This window comes from Saccopteryx leptura, chromosome 1 (assembly GCF_036850995.1).
Source record: "Saccopteryx leptura isolate mSacLep1 chromosome 1, mSacLep1_pri_phased_curated, whole genome shotgun sequence".
In the NCBI taxonomy this organism is placed as follows: Eukaryota; Metazoa; Chordata; class Mammalia; order Chiroptera; family Emballonuridae; genus Saccopteryx; species Saccopteryx leptura.
In genome coordinates, this window is record NC_089503.1 from 45,402,978 (window position 1) to 45,429,782 (window position 26,805).

Sequence of the window (26,805 nt, forward strand, 5' to 3'; positions counted from 1 at the left end):
AAGGAGGAACTGCTGAAATAGTTCATCAGCATTTGTTCCTAAGACAGCAGTCTTTATAGTGGAAACAGCATAAGTAAATATTTGCTGTCTGTATATAGATTAAAGGGAGAATATGGCAAATGCTGAAAAGCCATGATCATGGCATATAATTCTAGACTTTGAGCTGATTTTAAGTTGACAGTTTCAGTATAAAGTTGTCCATTGATTTGCAAGAGCGATTTGCCATTTAGTGGAAGTTTTCCAGAGTCATTGTTGATCCTTTGAAAAAAGAAACAACAATAATTTTGAGGCTCAAAACCTATAAGCTGTAAGGGTCGCCTATGCCCCTTGATAATCCAGGAGGCAACAAGATCAAAATATGGAAGTGTATTCCATGGGCTATTAGATGGTTCAATGTGCCCAAGCTGTAGCTGCTCTTGTACCAATTGAGCAGCTGCCCTACGTTTCTCCTGAGAAAGGGGCCATTGGTCTACCCATACAGGATTATCTGATTTCCAAGTAATTGGGTCTGCACAATGCCTTACTGAGGTAGCAGGAGTTATCAAGGCCCCTATGCTAAATTTTGATATCCTAATCCACCCCTTCTGGTATTGGGTGCTATTTCTATGGGGGTGAGAATTCCTTGCTGTTCTTTCCCTAGTCCCTTGGTGGGCAAAAATCCCCGATCAGGTATCTGAGTACTGACTAAACCGTTAGGACTGACAAGCAATGCTCCCATATTTTTCAAAACATCTCTACCCCACAAATTAACTGGCCATCCAGGGAGCACATAAGGCTTAAAAAATCCAGAATGACCTTCTTAATCTTCCCAATGTAGAAAACTAGAACTTTGTTGAGATTTACTTTGCCCTATACCTTGTAATTCTGTGGCTGCTGCATGAGTGGGCCAGGAAGGAGGCCAGTGTAGCTTAGCAATAACAGATACATCAGCTCCAGTATCTAAAAGTCCTTTAAATTTATGCTCATGTATTGTTAGTTCCATTTCAGGGCGTTCCTGACCTATTTTTTTTAAATTCAATTGGCAAAATCAGAGGAGCCAAATCACCAATTTGCTTGGGGCACATTGCAGGATGTGGCCTGAGAAGCAGAATTAGCATCCTTATACTATTCTTCTAACTGCCTGAATTAGCCGTGAGACACATTCTTTTTTTTATTATTATTAATTTTGATGGGGTGACATTGATAAAATTGCCTTCCGTCACCTTCTAACTGGTTTTCTTTGTGCCCGTCCCCTCCCCTTACCCCCTCCCTTTCCTCCCCCCGACCCTGTAACCCCAACACTGTTGTCCATGTCTCTGAGTCTCATTTTTATGTCCCACCTATGTATGGAATCATATAGTTCTTAGTTTTTTCTGATTTACTTGTTTCGCTCAGTATAATGTTATCAAGTTCCATCCATGTTGTTGTAAAAGATCAGATGTCATCATTTCTTATGGCTGAGTAGTATTCCATAGTTTATATATACCAAAGCTTTTTAAATCCACTTGTCCTCTGATGGACACTTGGGCTGTTTTTAGATCTTTGCTATTGTGAACAATGCTGCCAGAAACATGGGGGTGCATTTCTTCTTTTCAAATAGTGCTATGGTGTTCTTGGGGTATATTCCTAACAGTGGTGTAGCTGGGTCAAAAGGCAGTTCGATTTTTAATTTCTTGAGGAATCTCCATACTGTTTTCCACAGTGGCTGCACCAGTCTGCATTCCCACCAGCAGTGCAGGAGGGTTCCCTTTTCTCCACATCCTCACCAGCACTTATTCTGTGTTGCTTTATTGATGAGCGCCATTCTGACTGGTGTGAGGTGATATCTCATTGTGGTTTTAATTTGCATTTCTCTAATAATTAGTGATGTTGAGCATTTTTTCATATGCCTATTGGCCATCTGTGTGTCCTCTTTGGAGAAGTGTCTATTCATTTCTTTTGCCCATTTTTGAATTGGATTGTTTGTCTTCCTGCTATTAAGTTTTACAAGTTCTTTATAAATTTTGGTTATTAACCCCTTATCAGATGCATTGTCAAATATATTCTCCCATTGTGTAGTTTGTCTTTTTATTCTGTTCTTATTGTCTTTAGCTGTGCAGAAGCTTTTTAGTTTGATAAAGTCCCATTTGTTTATCCTATCTTTTATTTCACTTGCCTGTGGAGACAAATCAGCAAATATATTGCTGCGAGAGATGTCAGAGAGCTTACTGCCTATGTTTTCTTCTAAGATGCTTATGGTTTTATGGCTTACATTTAAGTCTTTTATCCATTTTGAGTTTATTTTTGTGAATGGTGTAAGTTGGTGGTCTAGTTTCATTTTTTTGCAGGTAGCTGTCCAATTTTCCCAACACCATTTGTTGAAGAGGCTCCAATGTATGCTCTTACCTCCTTTGTCAAATATCAGTTGTCCATAAAAGTGTGGGTTTATTTCTGGGTTCTCAGTTCTGTTCCATTGATCTATATGCCTGTTCTTATGCCAGTACCAGGCTGTTTTGAGTACAATGGCCTTATAAAATAACTTTATATCCAGAAGTGTGATACCTCCCGCTTTATTCTTCCTTTTCAAGATTGCTGAGGCTATTCATGTTCTCTTTTGGTTCCATATAAATTTTTGGAATATGTGTTCTATATCTTTGAAGTAAGCCATTGGTATTTTAATAGGTATTGCATTGAATTTATAAATTGCTTTGGGTAATATAGACATTTTAACAATGTTTATTCTTCCTAACCATGAGCATGGAATATGCCTCCACTTGTTTGTATCTTCCCTGATTTTCCAAATTCTTTTTTACTTTTTAAGTTATAGTTTGATCAAATCACTCCTCTCCTCAAAATTTTCTACTGACTCTTCTCTTGTACCATTGACCCTTTAACAACATGGAAGTTAGGGGTGCTGACCTCTGTACAGTGGAAAATCCACATAAACTTTTGACTCCTCAAAACTTAAGTTGTTTCTTGGTATTCATGAGAGACTGGTTCCAGGACTCCCCGCATATACCAAAATTTTCAGATGCTCAAGTCCCCTGTATAAAAGGGTGTAGATCAGATCAATGTATAGTCAGCTCTCTGGATCAGCAGATGCATGATGTTGGATCAAACAATAGCTCTGAAAAGGGGATAATATTTAAAATATATAAAGAATTCACAAAGCTCAGCAGCAAACAAACAAATAATCCAATTAAAAATGAGGAGAGGACCAGAACAGACACTTCTCCAAAGAAGACATACGAACAGCCAACAAATATATGAAACAATGCTTATTTTCACTAGCTATTAGAGAATTTCAAATCAAAACTACAATGAGATACCACTTCACACCTGTTAGATTGGCTATTATCAGCAAGACAGGCAGTAACAAGTGTTAGAGAGGCTGTTGAGAAAAAGGAACCCTTGCCTGACCTGTGGTGGCACAGTGGATAAAGCGTCAACCTGGAACACTGAAGTTGCCGGTTCAAAACCCTGGACTTGCCTGGTCAAGGCACATATGGGAGTTGATGCTTCCTGCTCCTCCCCCTTTCTTTCTCTCTCTCTCTCTCTCTCTCTCTCTCTCTCTCTCTGTTCTGTCTCTCTTCTCTAAAATAAATAAATAATGTTTTTTTTTCTTTTTCTTTTTTTTTTTTGTTTTTTTTTTCCATTTTTCTGAAGCTGGAAATGGGGAGAGACAGTCAGACAGACTCCCGCATGCGCCTGACCGGGATCCACCCGGTACGCCCACCATGGGCCAACGCTCTGCCCACCAGGGGGCGATGCTCTGCCCATCCTGGGCGTCGCCATATTGCGACCAGAGCCACTCTAGCACCTGGGGCAGAGGCCACAGAGCCATCCCCAGCGCCCGGGCCATCTTTGCTCCAATGGAGCCTTGGCTGCGGGAGGGGAAGAGAGAGACAGAGAGGAAAGTGCGGCGGAGGGGTGGAGAAGCAAATGGGTGCTTCTCCTGTGTGCCCTGGCCGGGAATCGAACCCGGGTCCTCCGCACGCTAGGCCGACGCTCTACCGCTGAGCCAACCGGCCAGGGCAATAAATAATGTTTTTTAAAAAAAGAAATAGGAACCCTCATTCACTGCTGGTGGGAATGTGAACTACTACAACCATTATGGAAGGAAGTATTGTGGTTCCTCAAAAAATTAAGAATAAAACTACCATATGACCCAGCAATCCCTCTCCTGGGATTATCTACCCCCAAAACTCAAAAACATTGGTACATAAAAACACACGCATCCCCATGTTCATCGCAGCATTGTTCACAGTGGCCAAGACATGAAAACAACCAAAGTGTCCCTCGAGAAAGGATTGGATAAAGAAGTTGTGGTACATATATACAATGGAATATTACTCAGCCATAAGAAATGATGACATAGTGACATTTATGACAACATGGATAGACCTTAAGAACATTATACTGAGTGAAATAAGTAAATCAGAAAAAGCTAAAAGTATATAATTTCACACAAAGATGGGATACAAAACTGAGATTCACAGACATAGATAAAAAGTGAAGTGGTTACAGGAGGAGGGGGTGTAAGGAAGGGAGTGGGGGGAAGGATGTAAAGAGGGACAAATATACGGTGACAGGAAATGATTTGACTTTGGGTGATTGGTATACAACATAATCAACAGTTCAAATGCTATAAAAATTTTTACCTGAAAACTATGTACTCTTATTGATCAATGTTACCTGTTAAATTTGATTTTCTAAATAAGAAATAAACATTTTTGATTTATTGGAAAAAAATCTATGTATAAGTGGACCCAAAATCATACCCGGTTCAAACTCATGTTGTTCAAGAGTCAACTGTAGAATTACGTTCATGCCAAGTAGCTGGCAAGGATTTCAGTGTTCACCTCTAGGCGTCCCTTGACATATTCCTGGTAAAGGTACTGAATGTACAAACTCTACTCTGAAGGTACATGCATGGTCAGAGTTCTACCACTTAGATCATGCCATTCCCTAAGCTTGGACTCTCCTCCTCTGCATTCTTTGCTTGTTGGAAGTCTTCCTTCAGAGCCAGCAGAGTTCCCACTCCTCTGAAGCTGTGCCTGATATTCCTAGACAGTCAGTCCCTCAGTCCTTCAGCCATGTACCCATCAGCGTCCCTTGTGCCTCAGTTTGGTGTGTCTGTCAGATTGCCTTTCTATGGACTTGGTTGTGTCATGTCTCTCACACCCATTAAACTGTCAGCACATTGAAAGCAAGGGCTTTATGTTGCATTTTCTAGAACTAGTGCCCAGCACACTTGCTAGCACATAGCAAAGGTTCAATAAGTTGGTGATGAGGTGAAATTTAAAAGGCAGGAATGTGACAAACGCCTTTACAAAAAGCATGAGGACACAAAGAGAATAATAACAATAAGTCAATAATAGCAGTTACCATTGATTGACTCCTCACTGTGGTCTAGACACTATCCATAAGGTTTGCCATTTAAAGCTCCTACTAACCCAGTGAGGTAGGTGTTGCAGCCTCCAGTTACAATGAGGTTAAGTCACTGGTCCAAGTTCATAGAGTAAGCAATAGGGTTCAAACTCAGGTCCTTCCAGCTTCCAAGCCTGTGCTCTTTTTGCTATACATTGTATCAGTTGGGATCTAGCCAGGAAAATAAACAAGTCTTTCAGAGGAAGGAAATTTTTTTTAACAGAGGATTAGTTACACAGATGAATGGAAGGGTGAAAAAGCCAAATAAGGAATGATCAGGCAACCCAGAGATTTAGCAAAATTTGGAGGTCATTCCGCTTGTTGCATGGTCACACTGGGGGAAGATGGTGCTACTAGAGCCCAGAAACCTGAACTGACAGGCAGAGGAAGCTAGAACCACAAGGGAACTGCCTAAGGGAGACCTGGGGCCAGGAAGGGAGCGGCTGTCCAGTGGGCCCCTGCCAGATTCCACAGGAAGCAGGGAAAGAAAGAGTGAGAAATGCCCTGGCTTCTCCCTTCCTCTGCTTTCAGTCTTTGATGGTGCTTCCCATCACTTTAATGTATCAAGAGCCAAAGAACAAGAGAGCCTGTGAGAGCAGAGCCCCGGGAGGGTGGGACGGGTCTGAGACCGGCGGAAGCAGCCTATCGCACCATCCCAAATGAAACAGGCTATGAAATAAAACAGTCTTCAATTTGGGGCCACGACGAATGGCAAAGATATTAAGCAAATTCAAAGAAGGGGAGGTGAACAGTGGCTGCAGTAGCGAGAGAGAGACTTTAGAAGGGGGGAAGTTATACTGATTTCTTAAGAACAGTAGAATTTCAGTAGGTAAAGAAAAAAGAGTAGGTGTTACTGACAGAAAAAAGAGTAGGTGTTAAGTATTTTCCTGCAGGTAAAGAATACTATTCATTCCTTTAAAAAGTCACTCTACTCAGCAATATCTATAATATGTAGGTAGAGTATAAAGTAATGTAAAGCAAACACATAAACACTATCTAAATTAAGGAATTAATGTCATTATTTGCAATTTACTTTTAATATATATATACACACACACATACACTAGATGCATATGTATATGTCTGTATGGTAAAATTTACCTTTATAATCATCTTAAGTGTACAATTTAGTAAATCAATAACATTTACACTATTGTGCAACTGTCACCACTCTATTTCTGAACCTTTTCCATCACCCCACACAGAAACTCCGTGGCCAGTCAGCAATAACTCTCCATTCTTCTCTATCCATAAGCCTAGTAATTTACTTTAAAATGTACCCCAAAATAAAATGGGTTAATGGATGGTTAGAGGAACGCTAATAAGATGTTAAGAGATGGATAGACGTGTTTAATAAAGTGCTAATGGGAAGACCTAGGTGGTGGATATGTATATCCTGTAATTTTTTTAAAATTGTATGTTTGCAGTTTTTCTCAATAAAATGTGAAGGGGGAAATTTCATGCTTGGGCCCTCAATCAGTATTCTGATTTAATCGGTTGTGTTTGGGCCTGGACATCAGAATTTTTACACTATTCTTTGGATGATTCCATTTTGGGACCAGGTGTGAGGACCACTGCATTAGAGTATGCCATGGGATCGCAGAGGAGGGTGAGCGGAGTTGTGCAGGAGGGGCGGAAAGAGAGAGGGAGGTAGCTACGTACATATCGAAGGTCGGGCCTCCAGGCTGGGCTTCTGTGCTGTGTGGCTGGACAGGCAGATGGACCAGCTCCACATAAAAGAGGCAAGAAGCGCCCGACCTGTGGTGGCGCAGTGGATAAAGCGTTGACCTGGAATGCTGAGGTCGCCAGTTCAAAACCCTGGGCTTGCTCGGTCAAGGCACATATGGGAGTTGAAGCTTCCTGCTCCTCCCCCCCTTCTCCCTTCTCTCTCTCTCTCTTTCTCTCTCCTCTAAAATGAATAAATAAATAAAAATAATTTTAAAAAAGAGGCAAGAAGCAGCTTCTCGGTGGGTTATTAAAGACATGGTATTGGTCAGCGTTCTCTGAAGTTCTTAAAATGAGACTGAGAGGTGTATACTGAATTTAAGCATTTAATTTTGCTTGATTGTTCCATTGTACTGCTTCCTATGGCCTTACCTAAGAACATCCATTCTTTCAGAATACTTTTAACCTGTCGGCTGCCTTTAACCCTTACAAGGGATAAGATCCAATTTAACATGTATATATAATATACATACACTTTCCTGCTTGACTAATTCATCTTTAAGTCATTTTCATGGAGATGAAAGGATGGATCTGCTGAAGCAGAAAGAAAATGATATAACCTAGTTGGGCTTGGGCTCATGCATCAGCAGGGAGAGAACAAGAGAAAGCTAGGCCTGGGCAATATAGAGACCAGCAATTGAGCCTAGCTGTCAGGCTTGGAAACAACAATTCCAATAAAGCATCTGCTACCCAATTAACCAGTAAAAAAATGGTAATTACCACTCCCCAGAGAACTGATATCTGTACTGCCCAAAAACAATGTGCCCTCTGCAGTAGTACGTATCATATATATGCTGTAACCCTTCTTCCACGCCCAGATATTTTAAGTCTTACTCTAAGGATCATGGCGGTGTATAAGGTTGTTTGTCACTGAAGTAAATGATCCCAGTCCATTTCACCATGTAAAAGGCAACAGGAACACTAACATCTGATCCCTTGTCATGGGACCCTAGCCTGGCTGGGTACAGATGCCAGCTGGAGGCAGAACAGGGCCCAAGGGCAAAGGCAGAATGGCACATGAGGAAGAAGACCAAAGGTCAGTTATAGAGCGGCTGTATCACAGGTGAGATCTAAGGGGAAACTGCGGGACTAAAAGCAGGAAGCAAACAGAAGTTCAAGAGCCAGAGGAATGCAAGAACACATCAGGAAGGGAGATGTAAGACAGGAAGAGAATCAGGGCTTTGGCTAGGAATGAAGCTCATTCTTGTTGGGAGCTCGCCCTGTGGTGCTTGGGTGAGCAGGAAGGAGCTAGGAAGTGCAGGGTGGGACAAACTTAAAAAAAAAAAAAAAATCCCCAAACGATGTTATCACAGCCTACTAACTGTTCATTTTGATGACTCTGAGCCATGGAAGAAGTTAAATGTGGCATCTTTCATAAAGCAAGAGAAGTGTATGAAACATTTTAGAAAAGCCTGTGAATAATATGGTTAAGGGGCGGGGGATGTCCTTTCATCCTTAAAAGAATAACGTCAGCTGCCAGGAAAAGTCACATATGTGTTATCCCACATTGCCTCCATAAATCTAGGCAGCAGTGGTAGCGATTCAGGGAAGAGCAGGCTAAGCTTTTAAACTTCAAATGTCTCCTTTTCTCCCAGGTAGAGTGACAGCTGTTTTCCTTTCTCCCTGCTTTTGGAGTTGTAAGGTATATCAACATTTATATGGAGCTTTGATCCAATTTAGAAGTTTGAAACTTTCAAGGAAACACTATAATGGCTGGCAGAAATCACTATAAAGGCTTATTTGCTATGTCCAGCGAGGCTGTGACACTTAATTGGCCCTGTTGGGTACTAACATTAAGAGGTAGGAGAGAGGAAGGGTAGGGGGTAGGAGGACAGAGTACCAAGGCTTCATGGAAAAGGACAGGAGTGCCCCAAAGAAAAGTGGCTGTTGTCTCCAGATGGAGTACTGTGGGAAAGAACACTTGATAGATATCTACTACAGCCTTTCAAGTTCACACAGGTAATGAGTGACACAGCAGGGACTTGAACCCAGGTTTGTCTATCTCTAAATGTTTTTATTTCTCCTACTGATATGTCTCTTTTGCTGGGGAAAACATAATTGCTGCCAAACTCCTGGTGTTCCCCTGTGCCTGCCCTCTCTCCTAACCTGCTTTCACCCCCAGCCTGGAGTCCGCTTGGATGGAAATGCAGCATATAATGGGCTCAGAGTTAATCATCTGCAGGTTTTCCCTGATAAGTCACAGTATGTTTGCTGCGCTCCTTCCAAGAGTCAACAGCAGCTATGGGGATGTGGCGAGAGTGGCCTATGGCATTCAGAGCGCTGGCCCAGATGGGAGGCAGTGCGCTGGAGAGCCTATCTGAACACCACCATCTGGAATGCCTCTGTTGCCCTGAAGGCAACTTGTCTGCGTCTCCAATGGACACATTGGAGCTTAAATGCCAAAAACCGAGCCAAGTACACTGGATGTACAAATGGCCTGACGTCAGTGGAATTTGCTCATAATTTAGGCCTCATGTGTGATGTACTGTCTGAACTAAAAGATCTGTCAAAACAATCAGGGAGGAAGAAGAGAAGGAAGAAGAAAACGTGGAGGAAGAGAAAGAGGAAGGAGAGAAGGAAGAGGTGGAAGGAAAAGTAGATGAGGAGAAGAAGGAAGAGGAAATTAGGACACGGCCAGGGACTGTGGCAGAACAGGTTCAGCCTTTGACTCCTCGGGCCAACGGTCCCTGTAAATTTGTTGAAAGCGTCAGTGCCAAATAAAACATGGCCTTTTAAAGCACTGAATTACGTGAGTGCAGAGCTGTTAAAATCAGTGTAGCAAAAATCCAGCTGGGTTTGGCCAGTGCCACAAAGTACAAAATGATGATCACTTGTTCTGCCAAGACTCAAGGTTCCCCAGACGCGGTGGCCTGAGCAGAGCTATTTGGGTATATGTCCAGATCACCATTCTTTAAAACAAAAAATGTGCTATTAAGAAATAGACATCTGTTGTTTGTGCATGCCCTGTGTCCAGAGGTGGGTGAAGCTAACACAGTTTTAGCATGGGTCCCTGTAAGTGCTGGGAGATTCTAGGAGACATAGAATGTTCTAGACGGGAAGAGAAAGCCATGCTACAATCAAGAAGCATTTAAATATAAGCATTTCTGGTAAATTGCCTAAACAGACTTTGGAAGAAAAGAACCAAATCACCAAGATGACAATAATTTGTCATTATTTATTATTGTTGTTATTATTATTATTATTATTATTATTGAGAAAAAGGAACATTTGTGCCCATATGTGCCCTGACCAAGGAAACAAACCGGCAACCTCTGTGCTCCGGGACAAAGCTCCAATCAACTGAGCTATCCAGCCAGGGATTAATTGTTTTTTATTTTTCAAGATACAAAGAGGGGAAAGGAGAGAGAGGGGAGGGGGAAGGGAAACACTCATTTATTTTTCCACTCAGTTGTGCATTCTTTGGTTGTTTCACATGTCTGCCCTGACCGAGGATTGAACCCACAACCTTGTCGTTTGGGGAGAATGCTCTTAACCAACTGAGTTAACCAGCCAAGTCTACTTTTTCTTTTTTTTTTTTTTTTCTTTAATTTTTTTGTTTGTTTTATTTATTCATTTTAGAGAGGAGAGAGAGAGGGAGAAAGAGAGACAGAGAGAGAGACAGGGGGGAGGAGCTGGAGACATCAACTCCCATATGTGCCTTGACCAGGCAAGCCCAGGGTTTTGAACCGGCGACCTCAGCATTTCCAGGTTGATGCTTTATCCACTGCGCCACCACAGGTCAGGCTACTTTTTCATTCTCAATAAAATTTACCTTAATACTTATTTTTAAATTTGTGATTTTGTATTGTTTTTTATTGAGGACAGACCCAAAGTAATAAAGCTTCATGAATCTGTCCCTCTCTGCCTCCAATTGCTTTTCTTCTGGTCACCACACCTTAACCCAGTGGTTCTCAAACTTTTTGAAGTCAGGGCGCATTTAAAATCCTACAAATAATTGTAGGGGCACTCTATACAAATTTCTAAGAAATATGTTATAATAATTAAGTCAAATATTTAAAAAAAAATAAAGTCCAAGCGTGCTTTTATGGTAATTAAGCAAAATAAATATGACAAAATTAAATTTATTCTGACATTAAAAAACATTTTTATGTTACATGTTTTGAGTTATGCTTTTTAGAATTTGTAAAAAAGAGGGGTTAAAAAATTTAAAAATGACAAAAAAGTTATCTTTTTATATATATAGGTACATTCTTAGTAAGATTTAGTAAATTTGGAAAGTCCTGGCACGAATATGTTTTTTCATTCTTGTGTTTATGAGAAACATGAGCCTGATGTGTCCTAGCGATTTCTTCAATGTTTGGGTATCTATTTGAAAGTCAAACTCTCATTTCCTTGTCAATACATTGAAGAATTCCTCTCTTTTTACTCTTAATTGTTTTGAGTACAGAAAACCCCCACCATACATATTATCTTAACTTTACACCAAACAAAGGATAGAAGAAACTTGCCTCCAATCTTCCTGGGGAATTTGGGGGGTAGTGTAAACAATCCAGCATCACAGTTTAACAGCCTTTTGCAACCTAATCAGGTAAGTGAGGTGGGGGGTTCTGCAGACTGTCAGTTTACACCAATTTCTCACACCTCTGTCCCCCAAAAATCTAAACTCCAAAACCTTGTTGGTTTTTTGGTCCCCAACAGGCACATATTTCTCTGGAATACCATAGGGCGCACCTGGAAATCTTCTAGGGCGCACCAGTGCACCCTGGTACACACTTTGAGAACCACTGCCTTAACCTGTCTTTGTGGAAAGGCCATAGAACTCACTTGGCAGTAGGCCTACAATTCAGGCCCAGCCAAGCAGAAGAACAGAGATTGGGACTGGAATAAGCATTTGATTTACTTTGGACCAATGAGAGTCAGAGTCAGAATTTTTGCTGGATCTTTCTACCATAGTTAAGTTGTGGGAATCAAATCTGACATTGTCAATAGGCATATTGCTTCCATAAGAGGAACTTGCCTGAGAATCAAATTAACATAGGAGAAAGTAGAGCTGACAGATAAAAGGAAGCCAAGTCCTGTGGTGTCACTTTTTGCCCCTGAAACCAGCTGCTTTGAAGCTGGTATATATAACCCTGGGCTTTTCAAATAAACAAGTCAAGAAAGTCTCCATTTTGTTTAAGGTAGTTAAAGCTGGGTTTCTGGTATTTGCAGCAACTTAAAGAGTTTTGATTAATACAGGTTCTGTCATGGCAAAAAAAAAAAAAAAAAAAAAAAAAAAAAAAAGGATAACTATAGCGTATTTGCCTCTTCCCCCCCCCCCCCCCAGCTTTCTTGAGAATAAATTGACATGTAACATTGTTTAAGTTTAAGGTGCATACCTTGATGATTTGATACACAGCTATCTTGCAAAATGGTTCCTCCAATAAGGTTAGTTATATCCACCACCTCACATACTTGCAATTTTTTTGTTTTTGCCTCTTAATAGTTATAATAGTAGATAATGCTTATTGATCACTCTTATTAAGGGTTAAGTAATCCATTGTATTTTTAGTGCTACCTTATGAGAGACATACTATTAATATTATGCCCATTTTACTAAAGAAGAAATTGTGGCATATATGTTAAATAACTTACCCAATTGATATGCATTCTGGTCTTAGACCTTGGATTACACTGTGCTGCTGGAGATTCAAATGTTACTAACATTATTTTAAAAAGAGTCTCATGCTTGATTGGTGGTGGTGCCATGGATAGAGCATCAACCCAGGAGGCTGAGGACCCAGATTCAAAATCCCAAGATCTCTAGCTTGAGTGTGGGCTCATCTGGTTGTGCATAGGCTCACCAGCTTGAGGGTGGGATCACCAGTCTGGGCGTGGGTTCATCAACGTGACCCCATGGTCACTGGCTTGAGCCCTGAGGTCTCTGGCTTGACGTCCAAGGTCACTGGCTTCAGCCCAAGGTTGCTGGCTTCGGCCCAAGATTACTGGCTTGAGCAAGGGGTCACTAGCTTGGCTGGAATCCCCCAGTTAAAGCGCATATGGGAAGCAATCAGTGAATAACTTAAAGTGCCGCAACTGTGAGTTAATGCTTCTCATCTCTCTCTCTTCCTGTCTCTCCTCTCCCTCTCTCTCTCTCTCAAAAATAAATAAAGAAAGAAGAGTTTTCATACCAAGACCTTATTAACTATAACTATAGCCAGCCTATGGATGCCCTGAACAAATGCCAGAGGCAGGCAGTATGATCCACTTACCTCAGAATCAGATATCAGATAAGAAAAGCAGGTACTAAGAACATAATAGACTCTTAACCAGTATTATGTATACCAGCCAATGGGGTTCAACATCAAATCCCTCTTACCTTGTTTAGTAAGTTCCTAAGGGTCTCTCACAAATGTTTCCTTTTGTCTTCTGTTCCCCAGTTCATTCCATGACTTCATAGCTCCCTGTTATCAATACTAACACTTCATAGTTGTAGTTCATCTGTCATCTGTACCCTTTCTGATATGGTGTCACAGGCACTGAAGGGAAACCCTAACATAATTCCACTTCAGTAGTCTTCATGCTGAAGGTGGGGAAATGGACTGAGGGCTCCCAATCTGTCTTAAACTATTTCCATTATGCCCCCAAACTGAATAACTCTGTTTCCTACAATTTCTTCTTCTTGTGCCTCTTCTAGACTTACATTTAGGAATATCTCTATGCTCTTCTCTGCCTGTGGCTCTAGCCTGACAGGTTTACAAAGATTGAAAGCCTGAATGCCACTGTCACAAAACCAAGTATTTAAAACTTGAAGCCATTGATAACACAATCTCTTCATTTTTCAGCAAACATTTATTGAGCACCTACTAGACACTGGGGACTCAGAGAGGAATATGACAGTTTTTTCTTTCTAAAAGCTCTCAAAGTATTGGAGAAAGGTTGGCTGTACCAGAGGTCAACAATTCTCCTTAATAGACTGACTTGAAATTGTAGCAGAAGAAGGTGCCAATTCAGGGAAAGGAGTAGGGAGGCTCATTAATGAAGGATTGCAGGGAAACTGCTCTTGAGGTGTTAATAGGAATTACCAAGCAGGGAAGAGAGAAGAGCATTCCAAGCAGATGAAAAAGAATGTTCAAGGGTAGAAACAATAAAGCACATGACTCGTTTGAGAAATAACAAGAATTTTGGTGTGGCAGGAGGAGACAGTCTTTGAGAGAGAGTGCTGGAAGATGAGTCTAAAAAAGTAGGTAGAGGTCAGTTTAACAGAGTCCTTGTGTGCTATGTTAAGAAATCTGAAATTAATTTTGTATTCATAGGGAGACAATGAAAGACCTCAAGCAGAGAATGACATGACTACATTTATATTTCAGATATATTAACAAGGATAAGAGTGTCACTCCCTTGCGGTATTCACACCCTTCCTTCCAACGCTGCTCTTTGGATTTGATGTTCTTCAGATCAATCTAACTTTGAAGCTCCACGATTACTACTGTTTTGCTCTATTTTTCTCTTTCTTTTTTCAACATACAATCAACATACCTTGAGGATCCCACTTATCCATCAGCAGTCCCTCAGAGAAGTAATTCTCAATCATGTGTAGTCATGTGCATTGTGGGAAGGGTATATCATCTTCCTTTGGAATGTATTTTCAAAATACATATACCTTTGTAATACACTCCTCTCTTGTTCTGAAATTCTGATAGGCCTAAGGTTTGGGTGGAGGGGTGGCAATAGTTGGGAAGAGCAGCATTTTGGAAAAGTTATTTTTTTTTAAAGAATGGGGATCTGGTCATGTTAATGTTAATCACAGCAATGTCCCTCTCCCTCTCCAATCCATGGCTACTAAAATACTACAAAATCTGCATTCATATTTTTATAATAATGATATCCACTGGTGTTGGTTGAATGGTGACTTCCAAAAAGATATGTCCATTTCCTCATACTTTGCTCCTGTGAGTGTTCACCTATTTGGAAAAAAGGAGTCATTGAAGCAGTAATTAAGTTAATATTTTAGGATGAAATCATCCAAGTGGGCTATACACTCAATGATAAGTGTCATTATAAAAGACAGAAGACAGGAACAAAGAGGAAAGGGCATGTGAAGACAGAGGAGTAGAATGGAATTATGCAGCCACAAGGCAAAGAATGCCTGGAGTGACCAGAACCGGAGGAAGCACAGAAGTTCTCTCCACGAGGGCCTTCAGGAGCATGGCCCTGCCAACACCTAGATTTCAGACTTCTGGTCTCCAAAATGATGAGAAAATAGATTTGTTGTTCTACGCTGGCAGGTTTGTGATAATTTGTTATGGTATCCTCAGAAAACATATACACCTTCTTTCTTATAGGTTATGCTTCATAGTCACTTTTCAGAGAGGAGACAATTTTCAAAAGTGCTGTATAACGGTCTAGAAATTGGGCAAGGAAACAGTCTCACTGAGCCAATTTTCTTACCTAAAAACAAGAAAATAGTCATCTCATTTCCCACAAAGTGTTTAGACTATTATTTTTTTAAATGAATTGACTAGGGCAGGTGTCGGGAAACTTTTTGGCTGAAAGAGCCATGAACGCCACATATTTTTAAATGTAATTCTGTGAGAGCCATACAACGACCAGTGTACATTTCGCATTATCCAATAAAAATTTGGTGTTGTCCCGGAGGACAGCTGTGATTGGCTCCAGCCACTAGCAACCATGAGCATGAGTGGTAGGAAATGAATGGATTATAATACATGAGAATGTTTTATATTTTTAACGTTATTATTTTTTTAATTAAAGATTTGTCTGAGAGCCAGATGCAGCCATCAAAAGAGCCACATATGGCTTGTGAGCCATAGGTTCCCGACCCCTGGGTTAGGGTGACAGTAGTAGTTAACATAATTATACAGGTTTTAGTTGCCCAACTCTACAACCCATTTAAACCATATAGACTATTAAATGTGATAAAATCATGCAGCCCCATGTTCATTGCAACAGTGTTCACAGTGACCAGGACATGGAAACAACCAAAAAGCCCATCAATAGATGACTAGATAAAGAAGATGTGGCACATATACACTATGGAATACTACTCAGCCATAAGAAATGATGACATCGGATCATTTACAGCAAAATGGTGGGATCTTGATAACATTATACGAAGTGAAATAAGTAAATCAGAAAAAAACAGGAACTGCATTATTCCATACGTAGGTGGGACATAAAAGTGAGACTAAGAGACATTGATAAGAGCGTGGTGGTTACGGGGGTCAGGGGGGAGAGGGAAAGGGAAAGGGGGAGGGGGAGGGGCACAAAGAAAACTAGATAGAAGGTGACAGAGGACAATCTGACTTTGGGTGATGGGTATGCAACATAATTGAACGACAAGATAACCTGGACATGTTATCTTTGAATATATGTATCCTGATTTATTGATGTCACCCCATTAAAAAAATAAAATTATAATAAAAAAATGTGATAAAATAAAATTACTCAGGAGACAAGTGGCAAACAAGGGCAGGTGCTCAAGGATTTATCCATGTAGTCACAGGACCCAGCACGTGCTGCACAGACACCTTGGCGAAACAAGCCTCCCTGGAGAGAGCCGGGATGGTGCACATGCAAAGTCTGGGCCTGTGTCAGAATCTCTTTTGCATGTAACCACTTTCATGGATCTGGCGTCAGCTCTTGTTCTCACTAACTAACCACTGCCCTCTCCCCCAACCTTCTCAACTTCCTGTTTACGTAGAGTGCTGCTTCCTGGCCAAGGGAACTGAAAAGTTTCAGCCAGACTGCTTTTCCTCTGGACAGATGCCAGCAATACCTTCTTTGCTCTCCTTTTCTCCTGCTTTCTTCTTGTTTTAGAAGCCTTCAGATTAATGAGGCACAAACAGCTGCCCCATATAATCCCCAGCTAAGCAATTGGTCTTCGCCCTGGCTATTGGGTCAAATCAGATGGACAAAGGGAAAAAAAATTGCATCAAGTATGATGTAGGCATTAAGAAATCTGTCCCTGCTCACCGCAGCCCCTCCAAACTATTGATACTGTTGCTTTTTTTTTTTTCTTTTTGTTCAACTCTGCTGGTCATGATGCCTCCGCTTTCAGGCCAAGCGCTGATCTGTTTGTGTGAAGCAGTCCTGACCGAGGCTGGCAGGACGACAATAGATTGAACTCAACCAGAACGCCAGGTTGGGAGGTTGTTGAAATGATCTAATTCGCTGTTCTCAATATGAGACCAATGTCCAGATCATCTGAAAAGTTTTTTCAAAAATAAATAAACAAACAAGCAAACATTTAGAACTAGAGGGTAGGCATTTTTTTGAAGAAAAAAAAATCCCCAAGTGATAATGATTTTCCCCACAACTCCAGGCTTATCATTCTTAACATAGTAGATAAGGATGTGAACTCTGAAGCCTGACTGGATTCAAATTCTAGCTGTGTCATCTGTGAGCTGTGTGACGTTGCACTTGTTACTTAACCTCACTGTGCCTCAATTTTCTCATCTGTGAAATAGTAATAATACCTATCTTTCTCACAGAATTGTTGAGGAGTAAATGACTTAATATGTAGAGACTCTATGCGTGTTTGCTATTATTATCATTACTTTATTATTGCTTTTATTATTGACCTGCTGGAAGGTGAGGAAGTTGGTCAGAGGATGGAATGGCTGAATTAGTGATATGAAGATGATGCAGGTAGAGGAGATGGCAGAGTTCATGGTAAAACAGTGAAAGTCGGCAGCAGGGCCTGAATGGAGGGAAGATCAACATAGGAAGGAGAAAATATGTAGTAGTATTGAACCATATGCTCTCTGGGACTAGATTGCCTGAGTTTAGATTCTGACTTCATTACTCAGTGGTGGCAACACCATGAGCAGATTGACTATTCCCTCCTCTGTAAAATGGAGATGATAGAAACTGTGACCTATTTTTCACATAAGAGCTCTCACAAAATCAAATGCATTAATACATAACATGCTTAAAAATGACTGGCACGTAGCAAGTGTTAGCTCTTATTCTTATTTTTATTGGAGATGAGAAGGTCAAGGAACTGTGGTGCCAATTGTTAGCAGGACATTGGCATTACCCAAGATGACGGCAAAGTTTGAGATAAACAGGAAGACTGTGAGCCAGGTGCAAATGTCTCCGCTGAATAAGAGCAGTAAGAGGGTGGAGATTGATAATAGCCAAATAGCACTAGCCTCCAACTGGCTGAGTCTTTCATAAGCGCATGGAAGCACTTATCAGAAGCAAAGAGGACCCCAACACCATATCCTGGTCCTTAACTAAGGGAATAAATTAAGGCCCAGAGATAGAAGGAACAGACAAAGAAGGTGCTGAGGCTATAGGAGAATTTTCTGGTTAGGGAGTGACAGTTCAGATGGCCTGGTAAGAGACAGGGAGGTTCAAGAAGGCTAGAAATACCGCTATATTTGCTAAGTATCACAATAAGTGCTATGGAAACAAACAGTCCAGACCAGTGCTATCCACTAGAACTTTAGGCAGTGATGGGAATGTTCTGTATCTACACTGTCCAATATGGTAGGCACTCGCTATTGAGCCCCTGAAAAGAGGTCAGTGACATCAGTCCTCCTAAACAACCACAGAGTAGTTCTGTCAATGTGCAGAACCCCAGGCCCCACCCCCATCTACTGAATTAGAATCTCTGCAGTTTGGTCCCAGACTATCTTCCAGAGATTCCCAGGTGACAAATATATCAATACTACAAGATTTAGGAAGTGCTGCATGAGGGAAAGAGGCTGAAGAAAGTGAGTACCCAGGGGGGCTAAACAGCAGAAGGGTTGTATAGAGGGTCTCATTTGTGGAGTTCAAATCTTTTTTCTTTTATTCTGGGTGACATGGATAGTTTTTATTTTGAAAATGGCTTGATTGATATATATAAAAAAAATACAATCAAAAGAATGTCAGAGTAGAGAAAATTGTATTACTTTAAACATCAGTACTAGTGTTCCTAGCAGGGGAGAATTAACTGGCTGAGAAGAAAGATTTTGATAACTGCTAAAATCCAAAAGTGTGAGAGTAGAAATCCTTTCTGCATGAAAAGGAAGGTGGATTTGCAGTATCCAACCATATGGAATGGATGAAGTTAGGGTAGAGAAAGGAGAAGGGAGAGGAATTACGCAAGATGATAGTGGACTGAGCACCATACAGTGAAATAGTAACCCCCTTAAAAAAGTCTAATAAGGCCCACCAAATTACAAATGCTTACTGAGCAGGTTATTTATCTTCTCCGTGCCTCAGTTTCCCCATCTGTAAAGACAGCAGTAATGCTACCTACCACTCTGTAATACCCACAGATTTTTTTGGTGGGAGTAACTTGTGAAAGGGCTGAGTTTTCCAGCTCTTGGGAAAACTTAGGTTGGTCAGGGGTAAATTAGGACATACACCTCTGAAAATTCCCCCAAGCTGGGGAACGCTTTGTGTAGAATCAGATAGTTGAGGCAATCTCACTGAGTTCTTACTAGTCTGGAGGCCTCAGTTTTCATCTGGGTTACAGCAGAAAAGGAAACAAAACAGAAAATGACCCATGGGTCCTGCTACCAGAACTCCCTGACCCTTAGGCTGGCTGCATGAACTTCTACCCACTCGTGGGCCTCTCCGCTAGTCTATCTGGTCTCCGGGGCAGGTCTGCCTGACGTCCTGTCTTGTCATCTCCAGAGTGACCTGGTAAGCTCTTATCACTCCCCCAGGGGTGTCACAAGAAAGTATGTAGATGATAAGAGAGAGCAGTCTGCATGTGCGTGATTAAGAATCTGATTTGTCCTTGAGGGAGGTCACATTATGCCAGGCAGGACCATAGGCAAAAATAGGGCCCAGGAAGTAGGAACAGCTTTGGGGAGCCGGGGTGCAGAGTTCCCCAGAGCAGTTGGGATATAATTGAGACAGAGGGAAAAGAGCAAATGCGTTCCAGGAACATATGTCAGCAATTGAGCCTTCAAAGCCAACTCTGCTTTAAGTCCAAGGAACAAGGAATATTCAAAAATGAAAGAAGCGGCACAGTGTCAGCAGCAGGTAAATGCAGGAACAGGGCAGAAGACAAGGTCAAGGCAGGATTTCAACTCGCTGTGCTAGGTTACTTGGGGCTCCCTCTCCTCAATGGGAGTTAGAGGGTGGGGAAAATAATATATACTCTGTACATTGAAACATACCGTTTTTTGTGTATGCAGTAAAATACACATAACATAAAATTTGCTATTTTAAACTGTACAGCTCAGTGGCATTAAGTACATCCACACTGTAGTACAACATCACCACCATCCATCTCCAGATCATTTTATCATCCCAACTGAAGCTCTGGGACCTTTAAACAACTCCTTATTTCTCCCTCCCACCAGCCCCTGGTAACCACTGTTCTACTTTCTGTTTCTATGAATTTGACTATTCTAGGTCCCTCATAGAAGTGGAAGCATACAATACTTGTCCTTTTATGTCTGGGGTCATGAATCATACCTTTTTAATATCCCCTCAAGTTTCCTAAGAAACATGTCAGAGTTTCCCCATCTCATGTCTCTACTAAGTTGTTTTTTTTTTTTTAAGTTTTCATCTTTAATGAAATGACTTTGGAAACGATGTATATTTCCATGACACCAATACTACAAGGTTTGGACTCACAGTAAAGTATACAGAATTACATCCGTAATCAATGTGAATGTCAACATTTTAAGCAGTAATTTCGGTTACGTGGCAAACAAAATCAGGAAAGAAACCATCAAACAAAAGAGACCCGTAGCTTCAGACAAGGCAGATGAGATCCCAGGAGAGCATATGAGAACAGCTGCTGCTTCGGCAAAGGGTTTCTGGCTGAGACCCACAATTCTGGGCCCCATTAAGTACTGTAGAGCCCTCACCAGTTCTAGCCTCAGGACAAGATAACACTGATGCAGATTGGTCTGCACACAGCTCTGGACCCAGCTCAGATCAGAGGGGGGTGCGGGTGAACACCTTACACCCTTGGGGCAGTGCAGCTGGAGGACTTAGGTGGCAGGTGACAAGGGCTCCTCTCCCACTTTCTCTCTTCTGGGGAGGTGGCTGCAGTGGTGGCGGCGGCCATAGGGACAGAGGTGGAAGGAGTGGGGCCTCTACTAGATCTTTAAATAAACCAGCCACCTGCCCTTTACCCACCACTGGTTCTGATTCTCCCCTTGAGAATCGACAGGAAGAGGGGTCACTTTCTCCCTTTCCGTTACTCCCGCTGGCGTGGCCAGTTTACCTCCTCCGTTCCCCAACCTTGATCACCGCTACCAACGAACGTAGCTCTATTTATTCATACCACAGCCCTCCCTAAACCCCAAATGGATTGAAATTACCCCTAGAAACAGTGAAAGCTTTTTCAAAAATGTTAGATAATCTGGCATCTAAACAAATACATTTGGATTCAAATGGATGACTGTGAAGCCCTTTTAATTAACAGTCTGGGGCTGGACTCACCCTGACACTAGAGTGGATGGAGATGCCCTTCCACTGCCCACCACCACCCCACTCACTCTGCTCTTCCAGCACCAGGCCTCTGTCCTCCTCCTGGGATTAGGGCCTACTTCATCATCCCCTCTCTGTTTGTGGGGTTCCAATCATTAGTTCCTATGGATCTTTTTACCATTTCTCTTAGCAGGCCTAAGAGACTTTATGCACATCAGACCTGGCGGCTGCTGTGATGTCCCAGAACTCTGAAGGTGATATGCAATTGAGTCTCACCATGACTCTTGTAACCCATGAGTTTTATTTTTGAAAGAGATAAGGGAGGGGCAAGTTGGAGACTGTACTCACATGATCAGACATGATTGGGGGGCTTTGCTGAAAGGCTGTTACCAACACAGAAGGTCAGAAGCTATCACCTTCCTGGTCTGAAGATGAACAGTAAGAAAGAGGAAAGCACGTGGGGTTTGGCAAAAATCAGAGTTTAGATCCTGACCCTTTCATCTACTAAGTGGGTAACCTTGGCAAATGATCTACTCTAGTTAAGACACAGTTTTCTCATTTGCAAAACTGGAATAATATAGTGATATGTAGGGTATATCAATTTGCATTAGTATTGACTATCAGAAACAGAAACACGATGTACGTGGTTTAAACAACATAGTTTATTTTTCTCTCATATCAAAGCCCTGAGGTAGAAAATCCAGAGCTGCTCCACAATGTCCTTAGGGACTCAGGCTCAGGTCACTGTTCTTCATTCCTCCCGTGTAGCCCTCACCTTCATGGTCCAAGAATGGGACGAGGGTGGCAAACATCACATCTGGGTTCCAGGAAGCAAGATGGAGGAAGAAATTAAGAGGCACAGGGCATGAACCATGTGTCTTTTGAGGAAAATTGCCACGAGCTGTCATACAACACTTCTGCTTGTATCACCTCATCAAGAACTTGGTCACATAAGCATACTTAGCTGCAAGAGAGCATGGGGAATTCCAGACAGCCTTGAACACAGCTAAAAATTGGCAATCCAAGAAGAGGAAGGTGAATTTGGGGGGAAATTTTGAAACCTTGCTACATAAATTACTTATTGTAAAAGTTAAAATATGGTCCATCAATAAATGTTGGCTATTTTTAATATTCTTCCTTGAGGGATTCCTAAGGAGTAACTCAGGAAAGCAGGGATGAGAGTGTCTCCCAATGAAGAAATCTGTCTTTCATTTTACTCTCTTTCACTGCTAAGATAGTGACTCAACCAGAGTTTGTAACTTCTGGGGTACTGGCTTAAGATTTTCAAAGTTATCTCCTTTACAAATTTATTTCTTTTTATTTTTTATTGATTGATTGATTTTAGAAAGAGAGAAACATTAATTTGTTGTTCCATTTATCGATGTATTCATTGGTTGTTTCCTTTAAGTGCCCTGACCGGTGATCAAATCCACAACCTTGGCACATCAGGACGATGCTCCAACTAACTAAGCTACAGCCTGGGTCTTTCCTTTATAAATTTAAATAAGTGATACTTTAATGGGACTCTGCTTGATTTGTGAGTATCATATTTACTCACTATGAACCAATCAGTGTCATGTCAAGATAGACTCTCAGAAGGGAGTCTTCAAGGTAGTTTTCTCACAAGCTCTGTGTATGTTGTCACACACCCCACTCACTATCACTGTGAAGCTTTCCTTTTCTGTAGCAACTTCTACTGTCTAGCACCATGCCCAGCATGAATCTGACCTCTGCCATCAACTTACATTCTGTTGCAATGCAGACTAGTGTCTGAAGAACCTTGCTTCTTTATCTTAATAATGTCTGCATCACCTGACCAGGTGGTGGTATAGTGGATGGAGCATTGGACTGACCCATCCAATGGGATGTGGAAGACCCAAGTTTGAAACCCCAAGGTCACAAGCTTGAGCACGGGCTCATCTGGTTTGAGCAAGGCTCACCAGCTTGAACCCAAGGTCTCTGGCTTGAGTAAAGGGTCACTTGATCTGCTGTAGCCCCCTGGGTCAGGGCACATATGAGAAAGTAATCAATGAACAACTGAGGAGCCGCAGGGAAGAATTGATGCTTCTCATCTCTCTCCCTTTCTGCTTGTCTATCCTTATCTGTCCCTCTCTCTGTCTCTTTGTCTCTGTCAAAAAAAAAAAAAAATGCCTGCATCACTCACAAGACAAGAAGATCTCTTTCATTCTAGAGAGCTCCATCCCTCCCAAAGCCTCTGGTGCACATTCAGTGAAAACTAAGGCACTGGAAAAATTGATCAATTACTTGGGAACAACTAGAGACAGACTTCCCAGAACCACAAGGCCGTAGCAGTCAGATTCTAGTCTAACGGTGTATGGCCAGTATCTGTAGCCACCATCACAGCCGTCTGGCCCGTGCAGGTTCACATTTGATTCGGACAAATGGTAATGAAACAACAGAGCCAAGAACTGGTGGGCCATTACATTTAATCATAGCTCGCACCCGGCAGGCAAGAAATACACACAGTGGGAAAACACTTTCCTTTCCATTCAGGGCTCCCAAAGCCACTGACTTAACCAAGTTTCCTAGAATTAAAGGTTTCTACCTCACCAGCCTTATTTACCTCTGTTCTCCAACTCCTTCTCTGCACAAACTGGCTTCTTTTTCAGCACTCCACCATCTTGGCTGCTTCTCCTCTCCTCCACATGGCCTTTCTCTGCTCTCCTCCAGCATGGGCTCCTCTGCTCCATTTTATAGGGTAAAAATTAAAACCTTTAATACAATATACAAACAAGGAAGTCTCTGATGCAAAATCACTTATCTGAGGCATAAATGGAATTTCTCATGAGAGTGCACCACCCCACATCATGTAACAGTCAAGGGTGTGGGGAAAAGCTTATTTTTGAAAACATCTTAGTATTAAAAGGGCGGGAAAGAGTCTTAAAACTAAGCCTTAGGCTATAACGACCCTGCTTGCCTACAGCCTGTCCCCCACATCCAATGCAAACTATAAGCGAGCAAATATATATATATATATATATATATATATATATATATATATATATATATATCATATTTACAAACTTATTTGACCAACAAACGGCCTTCAAAAGACTTGTTTAACAGAACAACACCCCATCTTTTTTTTTTATTGAAATACTACATTGCATCCCAATATGTTAAAACTCATTAGAGCAGAGCTGATGTGACGAGATGGCTTGCCTCTTACTAAGCACCTTCACTGTGGGTGAGGAGCCACTGGGTACCTGCATGGAAGTCTAGGGTTCATGCTGTTGTAAGGTGCCAAATAACTGTAGAACTTAGTATTGGCAATGCAATTTTAAAAAGAAAAAGAATGCAGAAGCTTTCTGGCTTGCAAGGACGACTGGGTCATTTAGTTTTAACTGTAGAATAAAGGTTATCTAAAGAACTTCCTTTCCCTTTCAACCAGAGACAAAATTTACATACCCTACACTGATTTTAACTCTTCCTCCCTTCCGGGGATCCTGAGAGTAACATATACCTCTAGACAAAGGAATGGGAGGTAGACACTAGAAAATTTGTGAATATGTAAAACATCACTATTGTGTTGCCTTATAGGTTTTCTTTTTTGGTTTTGTTTTTTTGTTTTTGTTTTTGTATTTTTCCGAAGCTAGAAACGGGGAGGCAGTCAGACAGACTCCTGCATGCGCCCGACCAGGATCCACCCGGCATGCCCACCAGGGGGCGATGCTCTGCCCATCTTGGGGCGTTGCTCTGCAGCAATCAGAGCCATTCTAGCGCCTGAGGCAGAGGCCCACAGAGCCATCCTCAGCGCCCGGGCAAACTTTGCTCCAGTGGAGCCTTGGCTGCAGGAGGGGAAGAGAGAGACAGAGAGGAAGGAGAGGGGCAGGGGTGGAGAAGCAGATGGGCACTTCTCCTGTGTGCCCTGGCCAGGAATCGAACCCGGGACTCCTGCACGCCAGGCTGACGCTCTACCACTGAGCCAACCGGCCAGGGCCTGCCTTATAGGTTTTATTTATTTTTTATTTATTTATTTTTAAAGATTTTATTTATTCATTATAGAGAGGGGGGGGGAGGAGCAGGAAGCATCAACTCCCATATGTGCCTTGACCAGGCAAGCCCAGGGTTTTGAACCGGCAACCTCAGTGTTTCCAGGTTGACGCTTTATCCACTGCGCCACCACAGGTCAGGCTGCCTTATAGGTTTTAATACGTAGGAATGTTTTTATAAATCCTATAGACAAATGTTATAAGCTTGTTAATGATTGATTATTGTTCCTCTTTCCTTTTCTCCTCCCCACCTGTATGTGATCAAGTCTATATAACCAGCTGCAAGCTATTTCACGGCAGGCAGGATTTGGGTCAGCTAAACCCCATGTCAGTCATATGCAGCCGGCTCAATAAACCTCCTCCTAAAAATTCTTCTGGTGTTGAGATTTACAAGTTCTTTATAAATTTTGGTTATTAACCCCTTATCAGATGTACTGTCAAATATGTTCTCCCATTGTGTAGTTTGTCTTTTTATTCTGTTCTTATTGTCTTTGGCTGTGCAAAAGCTTTTTAGTTTGATATAGTCCCATTTGTTTATCCTGTCTTTTATTTCACTTGCCCGTGGAGATAAATCAGCAAGTATATCGCTGCGAGAGATGTCGGAGAGCTTACTACCTATGTTTTCTTCTAAGATGCTTATGGTTTCACGGCTTACATTTAAGTCTTTTATCCATTTTGAGTTTATTTTTGTGAATGGTGTAAGTTGGTGGTCTAGTTTTATTTTTTTGCAGGTAGCTGTCCAATTTTCCCAACACCATTTATTAAAGAGGCTGTCTATGGCAGCATTGTTCACAGTAGCGAAGATCTGGAAACAGCCCAAGTGTCCGTCAGAGGACGAGTGGATTAAAAAGCTTTAGTACATATATACTATGGAATACTACTCAGCCATAAGAAATGATGACATCGGATCATTTACAATAACATGGATGGACCTTGATAACATTATATGGAGTGAAATAAGTAAATCAGAAAAAACTAAGAACTACATGAACCCATACATAGATGGGACATAAAAATGAGACTCAGAGACATGGACAAGAGTGTGATAACAGAGGGTAGGGTGGGAGGGTGGGGAGGGGGCCAGGAAGGAGAGAGAGGGGGTAGGGGGAAGGGAGGGGCATGAAGAAAACCAGATAGAAGGTGACGGAGGACAATTTGACTTTGGGTGAGGGGTATGCAACATAATCAAATGTCAAAATAACCTGGAGATATTTTCTCGGAACATATGTACCCTGATTTATCAATGTCACTGCATTAAAATTAATAAAAATAAGAAAAAGAAAACAATTCTTCTGTATCCTGCTTTGGTGTTTCTACGTAAACCAGA